This window comes from Typopeltis vanoorti, chromosome 21 (genome assembly GCF_054136105.1).
Source record: "Typopeltis vanoorti isolate ZY-2024b chromosome 21, IOZ_Tvanoo_1.0, whole genome shotgun sequence".
NCBI classification, from domain to species: Eukaryota; Metazoa; Arthropoda; class Arachnida; order Uropygi; family Thelyphonidae; genus Typopeltis; species Typopeltis vanoorti.
In genome coordinates, this window is record NC_143569.1 from 91,806,160 (window position 1) to 91,822,431 (window position 16,272).

The 16,272-nt window shown below is 35.1% G+C and overlaps 1 protein-coding gene across 6 annotated transcripts in view; it reads left to right on the plus strand.

Annotated features, from left to right (window-relative positions):
* Positions 1-16,272, plus strand: part of LOC150095108 (MAP/microtubule affinity-regulating kinase 3-like) — a 360,635-nt gene that overhangs the window by 184,949 nt on the left and 159,414 nt on the right. The gene's annotated exons all lie outside the window — the stretch shown is intronic.

The following is a 16,272-nucleotide window of genomic DNA, read 5'->3' on the forward strand; positions in this document are numbered from 1 at the left end:
CTTTTATGATTTTGTGAGATTTTATGATTTTTAATGTTTTAATATTATCTTTTTTATTGTTCTTCTTATATAAAATTTCTTCGTATATAAAAATACTATAAATTAAAATTGTCTGTATAAATTACATCATGAAGGAAAGTGATATTAATATCTATGTCATAGATTATTAAACTCAACTCTTTTTCTTGTAGATAGGTTATTATTCTAAATAAATCATTACAGGTTTTTAGGTTTCTAACTGAATTGAATAATAAATTATAATAAATTTAGTAAATTTGGTGTAAAAATCAGCAGTAACAAAACCATCTCGTCTTTCTTTCCTTTGTTAGTCTGTTATTTGTTATTACAGCTAGGGAACTTGGTTTTATGGAAACTTAATTGATGCTAGAGGAATTAAATCTGTCTACATAGTCAGTTGAATGTATTCTTTGTTGACTTTGTCTTGTGGGATGATAAACCAGAGTTTCAAGAGAGAAATAAGCGAGATCACCAAACTAGTGTATACAATATATTAGACTATGTATATTATTTCTGGGAAAACTCCCATGCTACTCCTCTTAATAAACTATTATAATTACGGCGCCCTAAAGAGGAACCCGAACATTATTATCAATAAAGCTGACAAAGGTTATTAAAGAGATGACGATTAAGAATAGTCAAAACGGACCGCACCCTGTCAACTCCCTTTTCCCCTTCCCCCTCCCTATATAAAAAATCAACCCTTTCACCTTTTCCCCACCCTATAATATAATAATATAATATATATGTTTATATATATATATTACTGAAAAAAACCCGGGTTTTTCTAATTTAATTCTCCCAAATTGCCTACCCCCCCCCCCCACACTCAATAGTTTTTGGACATCGCAGAAAGAAGAAAAGCCGTAACACCCAGAAAAAAGGTATGTGTAAATATCTCTTCTTTATGCTACATATACTTTTTGGTAAATTTACATCTACAATGCCCTAAGAATTCGTGAGTAAATAGCCAATGACATTTAAACAGGGGCACTCCTAAACTGAAGCAGGCAAAATAGCCGTAATTATAATATTAGGCTATATTCAACCCAATTTCAACTGGTGGATCTGAAAGTTGGGTTAGTAATAAAATAGCTCATTGAAGATTAGAGACCATGATATGAGGTAATGAGGAAAAATTAGAGAAATATTATTATTTTTAGGCTATTTTGCCTGCTTCTGTTAGAGAAATAAACAAATAAACTTCTGTAGAGAAATAAACAAATGGCATCAATAGTAGAATCATATTAAAAATTAATATATATTAGAAAGGAATTGTTAGCATTCAAGAATGCATTGTGGAATTAATAAAATATGGTTATGTAAACATAACCACACATACACACAACCATTTACATACTCGGCACTGTAACTTATAACGTTTGCAGAGAATAAATCAGCTAGCTTGAACTACAGTGATCTACCATTTATACAACCCCAGTGAGAAGACAATTTGCCATTCTGATAATTTAAAGATTATTCAAGTGAAGTATGTTTACATGGTGTTCAGTCATAAATTGGTTGACATGTGTGGGTTGCTTAATTGAAGGATCATTGTTTTGAAGGACAGATAAATGGTAGATTACCGTACCTCAGAGAATTTAGGCCTGTTTTGTTAAACATCTCTATAATTTATTAGTTCTATTCTCCACATAACCTTTCTGTTGAAACTTCACTCTGTATTTTTTTTTGTTTTTTTTAATTTAATAGGTGGGTATGAAGAAGCTGTACCAATTCCTTGAAAAATTTTGTTTTATACATCACATTAGTCCCTTTATAAATAAATTCAAAGCCATCACAAGATATTTATACATATTATTGAACAGACTTTTACTCAGTGTCATAAGTTTTTAGTGTACCATGGGGTGAAACTTTCAAATAAATGAATGATTGAGAATAAAACTAGTGTGAAAAGCCTTCCTTAGAATTGTTTTCTCTTTGTGGAGTACAATAATCTGAAATCTGGTTTAATGAAACATTTTGGAAAACTTCCACCTTTTGGATCATTGCATAAATGTAGCTAAATAAAAGTCACGGGAAGACTTAGTAAGAGTATGGAAAATATCAAGAAGGTGGCAAAATGTTCTGGAGGCTATTGAAGAAGCTTAAAAATGGAGGAAAGAGTATTGTAAAAGGAATCAAAGATGGTAAAAGTGACATGAAAATTGAAGATAAGGATATCCTAGATATCTGGAGTAATTACTTTAAAAGACTGTTAAACAAACCAAGCAGTGACAGAACTGTACAACAAAACAAAAAATTTTCAAGAGGAATGCAAAAAAGGAGTATATATCAGTAGGTGAAATGTGGAAAGGTAGCTGTAGGTAGATATCTGATCAGAAATGCTTATGTATGGAGGTATAAAAGTTCTGCAGTGGCTATACTGCATAATTCAGAGGGCCCGTTCAGAAGGTCGAATTCCCAACGATTGGAGAAGCTGAATTTGAGAATTACAGAAGAATTCCTTTACTAAGTGTTCCAGGTAAGATTTATGCAAGCATACTTGAAAAGAAGTTGAGAAAGATTTTGGAGGAGAACAAGCTGGGTTCGGGTCAAATAGAAGTTGTCAAGATTAGATTTTCGCTTTAAGATAAATAGCTAAGAAATTGTTGAAATATGACAAGGATCTGTATTTTAGTTTTGTAGATCTTGAAAAGGAATATAACAGGTGAAAGGTGCCCAGATGAAAGATATTCAAGACGCTATATTTATATGGGGTGAATGGAACATTATACAGAGCAATACATAGTCTTTATTTAAGTAGCCTGCACACCTCTTGAGTGTACATATGAGGTTGTTGATGATGATGCATCTTTTGTGTCAATGTATAAAAAAAAATCTTGACTCTTTACCAAGTGCTATAAGCAAATGTTAGGAATTGTCACTAGTAATAATAAATCATTGATGGCATAGGATGTTTACTTCATTCTTAAATTTTAGTTTTAATATCATTAATTTATTCATTATGTTGCATCTACTAAAAAAAGTTTGGACTGTGGATATTATTTAGAATTCCTATGTATGTGCACATTCTTACAGTATTAGTATTATTTCCAGGCCTCCATAGAGTCCAAAGACTCATCACAGGTAATCAAGCACTCACAGACCACAATTACCATCATACCTTGCCTTTAAAACATTCAGTGTTGGAGTACTCACTATGTACTCTGGATGCATTCTACATGTTCATTGCAATAATTCCACTCTATCTATTTGGTAGGCTCCTCTTACCAGATTATATGTCTCAATCATATCACCCCCCCCCCCCCATGCTATCTGCCAAACTCTAAGACCACATTCAATGTATCCTCATATTCAATATTCCATAGTCCTGAGAGTCTTAGTTATTTTCATCTGCACTCTCTCTAATGTTTTCCTGTCAATAATATAGTCAAGTGACCAGATTTGTGCACAGAAATCCAATTGAGGCCTGATTAACATCTTACAGAGTAGAACTATCACCTTATCTGTTCATGTTCTTTGCATTATAGCAGCAATTTTTTGGGTAACCCTTACAACTTTTGTGATGTGTCCCTTGAACTTCAGTTCCCTATCCACTAAGATGTCCAAATCCCTTTCTTCCTCCAGCTTCTGAAGCAAAGCTCATCCACTCGTTCTGTCTTCTCTGGCCAAAGTGCATAACTTTACACTTAGCAAAATTGAATATTCTTCAGTCCAAAGCATAACCTATTCAAATCCTCTTGTAACATCATATAAGAACTTTCTGATATTGCTTTTCTTATATTGCATTATCAGCAAATAACTGAATATCTCCTCACACCCTGAATGATATCATTAATTTATAAATTAAACAATAGTGGTCCCAGAACAGAACCTTGTGGTACCCCTATTCATCACCCCTTTTCTTGGGGTGAGGGTACACAGCATTTTTATTTTTTATACACAACTTGCTTGCTCCTATCAGTCAACTATCCCTGCAAGTAGGCTACTTACCAGCCCCCCCCCCCCCCCATCTTGTTTAGTTTCAACATTAGTTTATCATGCAGCACTTGAACAAACTACCAAAATCTGGATAAATCATCTCCTCTATCCAGCTAGTCACCTTATTATAAAATGTAACCATGTTACTACTAAAGCATGACCTCCCCTTAATATTTCCATTCTCGTCAATCCAGGTTAGTATTCCGTCTCTATCTAGACTCTCTAACACCACCGTCACACTTGATATACACACTGGCTATAGTTTGAAACTACTGACTTGGATTCTTCCTTAGGTAGTGGCACCATTTTTTCCTTTTTTTTTTCACTCTTCTGAGACTAGTCTTGTTTTCCAGACTGTTCAACAGCTAAATAAAGGACACTGCCAGCCCTTTCACACATTCCCATAATATACATGGTGATATCCTATCCAGTGCCACAGCATTATTATCATCGTTATTTGATATTCTAAATCTCCATCTTCTGGCTTCTTTCCTGTTCTTCTCTTCAATACTGTTCTTTTCTTAGCCCCCTGCTCCCCTTCTCACATGAAATACACTAACAAAATATTCATTGAACATTTAAACTATATATTCAGCAGATGTCACTCTTGTTCCATTTCCATCATCTTATAAATAGCTGATAAAGAAAATTTTCATCAATGGAATGTTGAGTAGTGTTTTTCTAATATTATCTAAAATATTTTGTAATATCTTAAGTAATTCTTTAAAAATTAAATTTCCAGTAAAAAATAGTCTAATGATAATTTGTGTGCAAATTGACTATTTTTGAAAGTATAGTTAGGTTATAATATAGTTCATTTATAATTAATTTCTGCAGCCAATTTAGATGATTAATGTAACATCTTATAAATATGTTCAGTAGTCAAGTTTTCTTTGACTGTGTTCAGTAAGCACAGTTGCTCAATAACTGATCAGAATAAGTCCTTTTCTCGTGTGCTACTTTTATAATTCACTTCATTAGCTTTTCAGTTAACTTGGTTATTCCATTATGTTGTTGCAAAATAAGATTCACTTTTTTTTTAGTCTCATTTTAACCAGTTTGCCTAAATATTTTCAGATGAGGGATATGACCGATATGTTTACTTGACTCAGGCATTTTAAAACATAAGTTTTAGCATTTTGTCTCTTTCCTTGGTGTATATTATATGCCTCTTCAATAATGGTATAGCTATCCTTAATTGTTGTTCTTAAAGGCTGCAATGCATCCACTGGTCCTTCCTCTTCTTTCTCATAGTGAGATTAATGCCTCATTAAGTAGTTAACGGGTCTCATATGGAAATTGCAAGGTCCTTCCACCTCCTGGAAATGCAGATTTTTCATTTCACAAAACAGGCAGAAGAATGCACACACTGGCCTCATAGCCTTAGTTGTTTTAGCTGTAATTCTAAATATCACTGCTAGCACTTAGCTTCATTAAATAGTGCATTTAGAAGAATAACAGTATCCACTTTTGGTTGGAACAATTTGTGGTTTGAATTCTGTTTTAGGATAACAAGAAACATAAAAGCTTTTTAGTTAAAGATGAGTTACCTGGTCTTATACAGAGGTGGTAGGATTTTTTTCTTCTAGGAAACTTCAATTTTTATCTTGCAAAACAGATGGCCAACTAACACACAATTAAGAAGCATTATACATTTGTCTAATGGATTTTGATATGTAGACAATTTGTTTTATTTGCAGTAAGATTTCTTTATTGGAAAGTAGTCTCTCAACTTGTACTGAGGCTGTATTTATTAAATTTATTTATTAAATATTTATGTGTGTTAAATAAATATTGTGGTCTTGTTAAATCACTACCTGTGCTTTTTTTTATCCACATTATTACATTCTAGAAAAAACACTATAGAATACCATATGTGGATAAAAAAAAAAGCAGAGGTAGTGATTTAACAAGAGCAGAATGTTTATTTAACACACATAAATATTTATAAAATTTCCTCAAGGACTCGCTGTAATGAGTGGCAAACTTGAAGTGCCTGATGCTTGAACCGTGCCTTACTTTATATAATATATGTTTGTTATGTTACCTATAAACTGGTCCCTTCTCTTCTTTTTTCTTGTTTTCTTTTCTGTTCTTCTTGCACCTTCCCTCAATGCTATTAGTATATTTGAGAGCTATGAGTGACCCTTTTCTATTTCACATATTTTGTCTCAAACTCTGTTAAGCCACTAGAACATATTCTTAGGTCGGCCAAAGACGTATTAGGCAGGATGATGCATACAGGGGCAAATGCTGGTTTTGAAATTCACGCTTGTTCTTGTTATCGTTCAGGGAGTGAGAGGTGTGATTGAAGTCTGATTAGCAGAATAATGAATTGCTGACCATTTAAAATTATATATTTAGAAATTTATGTACATTTAATCATACAAATACAACATTTATTTTACAAATGATATTCTATCTTTTTCAATTTAGCTACTTGAATACAAATTCTACCCTACGGTTCTTCTTCGTCATAAAAAGTTGGTTATAACTTGATTTTCCCAAGCAACATGCACACTTGTAAAGGCTGGCTAGAGCTACTTTCACTGCGTATGGCCTGTGTTTAAGATGACATGAAGGGAACGGAAATGGCTATGCATGTGCATGAAATCACAGTGCTGCAGCGAGGACCTGGAAGTTCCGACAACCGAGCAAGCCAAGGTAGCTTTGACCAGACGAGCAAGCATCGGGCTTCGATACACAACGCAAAGCTCAATTATTGCCACACAAGCTTAAGACGTCTTCTGTCTACAAAAATAAAAGCCTAAATGGAATGCTTATAAATGCATGCATTTATTAACAAATAAATATTACTTTCTCAAATAATGAGCTTCTTTTTCAAATAATGAGCTTGTGCAGCAAGCATGGAGAATTCGCCCCTGATGCATAGAGGATGGCAGTGGAAGAACTGCCATCCTCTACTGCCATCTAAGGAATGCTGCCAAGTCAACGGCAGCATTCCTTAGCTCCAGTGATCAGGAGGTTATTTGCCTTGCTGTCAGGTGGCAACCAGCTGTAAAACTAAAGTCATTGATTAAAACTCCTAGTCATGGAAAATGAAATGGACAAATAAAAATGCGAGGATGTCCCCCCAACTGATGGAAATGATGGAGCTGCAAGAAATACCAGGGCATATCCTAAAGCAGCAGAGCAGTCAATCAAGCCCACCAACAGATGCAGATTGCAAGCTGGAATGTGGGCATGATGACCATATGCGGTGCTGAATTCAGTGAAGTTTTAAATCAAAGATGCATAAAAATCTGTTCCATCCAAGAGACAAAATGGAGGTAGTCTAAATCATATAATATTGGAAATCGATACAAACTCAGCTACCACTGCTGGTAGCAGAGCTTCTGATGCCAAATCCAGCGACAGCTCTTAAAAAAAACTTTTAAAATCCAATGGCATAAACTTTAATAGCAGGAGGGATGAAATCTATGTGAAGATCTTGTGGATTACCTGCATTGAGAAAGACTTAACTTCAGAGACTCAGTGAATAAAATATGGATTGACTTCCAATGATACTGAACTAAACAGACTGCACACCATTTAGGCATATCTAAAGGGCCTATAAATTTCAACAAGGAAACCTGATGTTGGAAGGAAGAAGCAAAGGACAAGCTTTGTAATAAGAAACACATTTTAAATAGTGGCAGCAAAGTAAAACTAAAGAAGACTACATTACATATCCAGTCTATGCACAAGCGAAAGCTAGTGGTGATTTTTATGCATGACTTGAAACGGCCAGAAACGATAAGAAATTTTGAAGATTGCAAAACAAAGGTATATTAGTGCAAATGACATCAATGCAATTAAATGCATAACAAATGAACAGGGTTTGTTACTGACAAGGAACAAGGATATAAAACAGAGATAGAAGTATTACCATCACCTGCTAAATGAAACCTGTCCTAGCAAAGTTTTGCCCACCTTACCAACAACAGAAGATCCTATACTGGGGATCATAGAATCAGAAGTAAAGAGATTCATTGACAAAATGCCAAACCTCAGAGAGAGAATGCCAGATGAAAGAAAGCTATCTGATACCATTTTATGAAAAAAAAAGATGTGCAACTGCAAGAATTACAGCATTATAACTCATCTCTCACACATTCAAAATATGGGAGCAAGTGCTTAATAAAAGGTTTCAGGAGCTAACAAATATCACAGCAAATCCTCAATCAATATGATACACTCGATCAGAAACTTAATAAACTATAAAGGTACAAAGATAACAGAAAGGCACTGCACCTAATGTTTATCAGCCTCGAAAAAACCCTTTGATCCATGGAAACTAATGTGGCAAGCATCACAGAAGGTCCAGATATTATATTAACCAAGTGAAAGTCATGTACCAGAATGTCAAACCAAAGTGAGAGACCAAGCAGAAATCAGCGAAGAATTAGAGATCTAGGTAGGGGTACATCAAGGATTGGCACTGCTAAGCCCACTTGTGTTCAACTTGGTCATGGACTTTCTAACAGCAGACATTCAACGACCTGCCCCATGGGGTATTTTATATACTGACGACATTGCTCTGATGAGTGATGACCCAGAGAACTTCAAGTTGATGCTAGATAAGTGGGTAGCTCTGGAAACTGGTGGCTTGCAGATTAGCAGACAGAAGACAGTACATATACTATGATTTTTTGAATGGCCCTAACAGTAATTTCATATACCTTCAAGATAGCCCCCCCAAAAAAAATGGCAGCTTCAAGTACTGGGCCTAATCCTTACAAAGGATGGTGCCATTATATATTTGCATGGAATGTTGGCCTCTTAAGAAACAGCAAGAACAAAAGCTGCATGCTACTGAAATGAAGATGATTAGGTGAGTTTGAGGCATTATCATGCTAGATAATGTGCATTACAAACACAGCTGTGGATGCTTCAAAGTTAGATCTATTGCTGATAAAATAACTGAACACCTGCTTAGATGGTGTGGACATGTCATGAGATGCCCTGTAGATCACATCACACAGCATGGGAGGTAATGGAAATATGTACAGAACCAAGGGAACATGGTAGGAAAAAACTTCAAACTACCCAGACATGGACGACCCAGGACAGAATCTCCTAGTGATTGTGGAGTAGGAGAGCCAACCCCAAGTGAAATGGGATATTGATGAGGACAAAGAAAATATAAAATATTTACAAAAAACTTATTAAATTATACAATTCGTCTGTACATAGTAAATTGTAAAGTAGTAAAATAAATAATTAAAATTAATGCAGCATTAATTTTAATGTTATTGTTTAGCAGTATCTTTACACTGGTTCAGGACACAAAGAGCACATAGGGGATTTGGAACAGGAAGTGATCACCATTTAGTTGTGAGTAGGATAAAATTAAATATCATATTGAAAAGAAATGCATGCAAGAAAGTTTTAAAAAGAATATGATTAAAGAAAGCAATTCAGCTGAATTAAATTCAACGAACTATTCAGTTTTTTAGATTGACTCAAGCATTATATTATTGCTTTACCTTACTGCTCATTCTATATGTTAGCAAAGTATGATCTTGGAGGAGTTGTGGGGACTGTGAGTACCAAGATATCTGAGGATATCAACTCATGATCTCCTATCTTGATACTCAGGGTCTTCAGTTTCCTAGACTGGCCTTTAGTATGTGTCCAGGTACATATAACCTGGTATGTATAAAGGACAGGAAGAATTAGAAAAGGACCATGCCTACATAATTGATATTACCTAAACAAGAAGGCAAATACAGGAAAGACTCATCAAAGTAATGTTATATTCTGGTAATGATGATACTATAGTATTCAACATTAAACATCTATATAATTTGCTTGAATGACAGCTAGTTTCAAATAGAGTATATGGACAAAAATCAAACTGGGGAATTGGGCAGCGACTTATTTGTTCCTGTGTTTATTTATATTATATTATTAATAGAATCTTCCTTCAGAAGACTCTATTAAGGAAGAATTGCAAGCATTCCCCAAGTCATTAGAGAAGGTAGTAGACTTGAAGATCCAAACAGCAGAGTAGGAAATGAATACCAGACATATCGAAAAATGTTTTGGAAAAATTTGGAGAAGAGAGCAGAATGAATAATAATATCTGTAGCCTGTTAGATTTCTCTTCAGAACAAGGACTTGTTAATTACTAATACTGTATTCCAATATAAAAATGTGCACAAATTCACATGGAGAAATGACAAAAGTCTCATTGGCTATGTTATTGTTTAGCAATATCTTTATACTGGTTCAGGACATAAGAGCACATAGGGGATTTGAAACAGGAAGTGATCACCATTTAGTTGTGAGTAGGATAAAATTAAATATCATATTGAAAAGAAAAGCATGTAAGAAAGTTTTAAAAAGAATCAAAGCTGTGCATCTTTCAGAGGTGAATTGTAGACTCAAATAAAGATTAATTGGAAAAAAAAAAAAAAAGAATGAGTCTGAAAACTATAATGATACCTGGAAGACTCAATTGCAGCATCATTATTCTCATCTGTTCAGGATGTGTTGAGTGTTCTAAGAATTCTTTTCCTCAATTGGATTCTGTGCTCTTTCAACCTTGTCATTTGTTGGAATGAGGTCAAGCCTGATTGAGTCTTCCTCTGCCATGGTCACCAACCTTTCTCTGGATAAGGACATAGGGCAAAAAAAAAAAAAAAAAAAAAGTGCAAAATGAAAAAGGACATAGAACCATCTTTCTTGGCCCATGCTGACTACATGTCCAGACTGTAGCAGTGGTTTATATAGCCTATTTAAGATACTTTCTGTGTAGCCCATCTCTTCTCTTTATCTTTTGTCTTTTTTTTTCAGTCCCCTTTGTTGTTATTGATTCTTCTTAAGCATTTTAATTCAAAACCTTTTAATCTGTCTTCTTGTTTGTCAGTGATCTAGCTCTCTACTCTGTATAGCACAACTGTGAGGATCAGTGAGGTGAAGAGTTTAATCTTTAGGATATGGTTGATTTTTTTTGTTTCTCCATATTTTGTTTATTTGTTGCTGACCATCTTAAACCTATTCTGTGCTTGATAGTTTTCATGTAACTTGGTCTTCAGTGATTAATGATCTGAGTTAATTGAAACTGCCCACATGTTCTATTCTTTTATTTCTTGTAATATTGACATATTTTTTTATTCTGCTTATTACCATAATTTTTCTTATCAAGATTTATCTCCAGGTTGTATTTGTTGCTGGTTAGATCTAGATTAGAAATTATTATTGATTTTAGGTTCTCTAAATTATTTGCTATCAAAACAATATCGTTTTAAATGGGTGATATTTCTTCTTTTGATAGTTATTCCCAGGCAACTCTCCAAGGATTCTCTAGCCAGCTCTCTGAGGGTTGAACAAGTAGGGAGAGTTATGCTGTCCTACATGACTTCCCTCTGGGATGGGATTTTACTTCATAGTGTTTTGTGATTATATTAATTATTTATGGTTTCGTCTCTTTTTTATGCAGTATTTCTACCATATAGTTGCTTGTTTTCTCTAGTCAAATCTACCAGTCTCTGTAGAACAAATATTGCATCATTGATGTCTCTTCCATTTCCATGCATCATTACTTGTTCCTACTCTTTCTTTATTCTATTTTGAATGATTCTGATAAACATCTCATAAGCATGGCTCTGTGAGGATATGGGTCTGTAGTTGTCTCATTTTCTTTTATCTCCTTTATGTATCGGGACAATTTTTACTGTCTCTGGTCTTCAGGAATTTACTTTTTTTTCCAAAATTGGGTTGTATAAGTTATTGTCGAAATATTGCATGTCCCCCATTGGATGGTGTCTAGTCGCCCTTTCATTCTTTATTGATTTTATTGCCATGATGATTTCTTCTTCTTGAATTTTTCATTTGGCTTCTGTTTGATCTGTTTGTGTGGTATAATGGGTCTGATGGGAGATAGTCTTATTTTTGAGTAATTGCAAAAAGTGTTTTGTCTAGATTGTTTCTATTTCTGCTAGGTTTCCTGTCACCTTATCTCCATTAAGCATAGTGATGGGTAAGCAATTTGGTTGATTGTTTTGTACAAAGTTTTGGTGTCATTTTTTCAGATGTATCTTTGCATTCTTCTGCTTTTTCCTTCAGCCACTGGATCTTTCTTTCTCTGCATTTTCTGTCTACTTGTTTCTTGAGTAAATTATAAAAGATTCTGTTTTCAGAGGCATTGTTTTACTGATATCTTGTTTTTCATCTATCTCTTCTCTATTATTTTCAAAATATCTCCTTTCATCCATTCATGGTTAATCTTTTTAGGGTAATCCAGTATCCAGCAGTTCTTTACCTCAATTCCAGTAATGTTCTATGTCTTCTTCTTCTTCTCTTATTGCTCAGAATTACTCTGTAATCAGTTTTTCATACCTGTGCTGGGTTGAGGCTTAAGTGCTAGAAGGATATCATGTTTTTGTATTTTTATTACCAATGTATTACCAATACATTACCGATGTATTTGTAAATAAAGCTACTCATAAGCTACACATCACTTTTATAAACTTGTGCTCCTGCATTTTTATCATCATTGTGAGTGTTTTTCATCGAAATTAATCATTAAACGGAGATCTTAACAGCGGGTACTAAGGAGCAGATTACTTCTACACAACCTGTAAGTACTTATAGTGCATTAAATCAGCCATGTGTAAGCATCCACTATGCCTACTGTATGAAGCAAAGATGGCAGTAACAAAAGCCAACAACGAACGAGCACTTCGTGTCTCGCCAGCGCAGCACCGTCAATCTCCACTGACAAACCCACAACATGCCGCAGCTGTAAAACTGGTGTCACAGATTTAAAAAAAAAAAAAAATGTATATATATATATATATATATATATATATATATATATATATATTCTGTGAGTTTTGTTGCCACTGGCTGCACACTTCTTGTGTCAAAATAGACAAATCGGCGCACAAGTTATTTATTGAACTCAACCAGCCATTTTTCTGTTCACTATGCCTCCCTTCTCTAAAACAGCTCCTGAACGAGTTGAAAACCTCGAACAGCACATCAATGCTATAAACAAAACTTTTTTCTCCAAAATACGAGCAGTGGAAGCTAAGCTCAAACAAATTGACAACCAGCAGCACAACGCAAGCTCATCTTTGCCCTCAAATGAAATCTGCATCCTAATCGCATCAATGATATACAACTCGACGGAGGCCAGAAACAAAAAATTCAATCCCGTTATTTTGAACTTTTCGATGGAAAATGGAAAATCATTAAAAGAGGACATCAACAAATTAGCAGAAGAATGCAACATCGAGTCTAAAAATATCATCAGGTGGTATCATTTCAGGCCCAATAAAAGAAAGGACGGAACGAACTTTCCATGCCTCGTAAAAGTGACTTGTGACACTCAGACAAACACATCTAAATTAATAACAGCAATCAACAAGTTCAAAAACACTTGCCCTCAATCGTGCATACGTGCTCAACCAGACCTAACATTTGCACAGAGGGAACAAGGATGCCATCTTCAAAGAGAATTTGAAGAAAAGGTCAAAATGGAGACACCAGCTGGATCATTGACTACAAGCAAGTTAAACTGGTGCAAAAATCAAGTGATCTACTAGTAGCCACCATGGATGTGCAAGGAAATGTGCAAGACCCTTACAGTCAAATATATATGCTTCACAGAACCTTGCATATCCACTTCACCAACATCTGTGGCCTAAACTCCAACCTTAATAGTGTCTACTACCACCTTCAGTCTACCAAACTCCACCTACTCTTTCTGGCAGAAACTCAAATCTCCTCCCGCAGCACTATTTATCTCAACCTTCCAAACTACACACTCTAACTCCTTTCAACCCAAGGGTGGTGTCTGCACGTACATCCACCCTGACATACCTTGCCAGAGAGTACCCAACCTAGAATCGCCCAACTTTGACCGTCTTTGGTTGAAAATATCACTTCCCCACTCAGCCAAATTAATTGCTGTCTCTATCGTTCTCCCCAGTGCAACCAACCACTCTGAGTTCTTTAATTTCCTCTCCTCTCCTTAAAAATTGATTTTCTACAATCCCACTTTCCCAACAGTAAAATTATCCTCCTAGGAGATTTTAATGTCCATAGCACCAGCTGGCTTTCCTCCTCCAGTTGTACAGATCTTGCAGGGAGAGATGCTGAAACATTTGCCATCACTAACAATCTTACACAACTTTTTCAAATCCCAACCAGAATACCAGATAACCCGAACCACTCCCCAAACGCCCTAGATATCTTCCTCAACAATGACCCTTCCAAATACACAGTGAAAGTAGTGGAGCCCCTAGGTAATTCTGACCACAATCTGGTGCTCATCTCCTCTCCCCATGTAACAATGCTTACACAGCCACTCTCATACAAGAGTAGTTTGGCATTATAACAGTACCGTGTGGGACAGCCTCCACAACTTCTATGCCACATTCCCATGATTGGACTATTGCCTTCAGCCTTCCAACCCAAACACATGCACCAAACTTATCACCAAAATAATCCTCACCGTCATGGAAACATACATTCCTCATACTACTCTGAACTGCCATTCTCTAACTAAACTCTGGTTTTAGTAGACTTCCATGTAGTCAGGGGCTCATTGAATACGTTACCAGCACCAGCTGTCCTACCTTCTCTTCAATCACATATCACGATAACTCAATCACACTAAACACACCTACTCACTGCTCTGAGAGAAAAATCCAGCTCTCTCACTCCCCCCCCCCCTTTTTTTTTTTTTTTTTAGTCGCATACATATTTAACTTTCCCGTCTTCTCTCACCTTCAGTATAACAAAACATTTCCTCAAGATATTCCATACTATCCTTTCAGAAGTGTTTAGACCACTATCATAATCACTCCTCTTTCTCCTGTTACCAGAGTGTGCAGTCCACATACTCTAAATCTGTCATCATAATCTACATTCCATAATCCTGATATTAATCCTTATTCCACAGCTTCTTGAAACTCAAGAGACCAAATCTATACACAGTAGTCATCCAGGTGTGGTTGTATCAAGGCCTTGTAAAGAGGCAAAATGACTTCCTTATCCCTATATGTCATTGCTCATTTCAGCATTGCAATTATTCTCTGAATTTGCAGTTTGTGCAATGAGACTTGGCCTTAGTATTTCCATGCATAAGTTCACTAATATAATATGCTGCTTGAAATCTCATCATGCAAATGATGCATAAATTTACACTTACCAGCATTGTGAATTGCATTCTTTTTACATTATAATATGCATCACAATAGACACTAAAATATAGTGGCTAAGAGAAAATCTTTCTACAAGTATCTCAAACCTATGGATTAAAATACTTTTTTAGATATTTTATTATTATTATATTTGCTGTCGATTGACTTTATCTGGTTTATTCATTATCTTTGAGAATTTACTTAATTGCTATTGAAGATCTTCACTAAGAACTGAAATCATGATATGCCATAGTGTAAGGCAATATGTACCTTCTCATCATGGAAAGGGAGGTGTTATTTTCCATTGTAGTGAATGCTTGTATGGAAGTTAGTGCTTCTGGGTATATATATATATATAAAGTCATCTATATTGCATATACAAAAGTATAATGTCATCATCCAATTCCTGATTGGTAGGACAGCTGGTGTTGATAATATACTCAATGAGTCCCCGATTACATGAGCTATTTCAAGTATTCATGTAAGGAATGCATCTCACTTTTCCTAGAGCAGTGAGATATCTTAAATTATAGCGATATGTAAAAAAACTCATAGTAAAGCCAAACAATAGAATAAAATTTATATACCACATCACTAAAGTATTGCTGCTTCTTAGAACACAGCGGTATAATTTTTTTTTTTTTTTTAAGAAAATAATACATATCAAATCCTATTTAATTTTGAATTTATTTCTGGAATTTTCCATTTAATATTTTTGGACTGAGGTTGACTGCAGATAACTGAAACCGCAGAAAGCATACTCATAGATGGGGGGGGGGGACTATGGTACTTCAATATTTAAGCATATTTGGGTGAATAGCATCTACTCCAACTGCCTTTCCATGTTTCAGATTTTTTGATGGCTTTTTTTTTTTTTTTTCTATCCTCAGTATAAACTTTTCATGCAGTAGGATACTATGATGCTACTGCACGAAAAGTTTACATTATTGTTAAATTCCTGTTGACAATTTTTCTCCAGATTTGTCTGTTATCTCTCAGGACTAATGTTATATTTATATTTGTCTTCTAAGGCAGTTTTAACTGCATCGGTCCAATTAGTCAGTCTTGGTCTTGCACTGTTTCTTTTTCCTGGCATCAAACACTTGCTTTGCTATCTCCCCCCCCCCGAGATTAGCTCTGATCACACATTCCT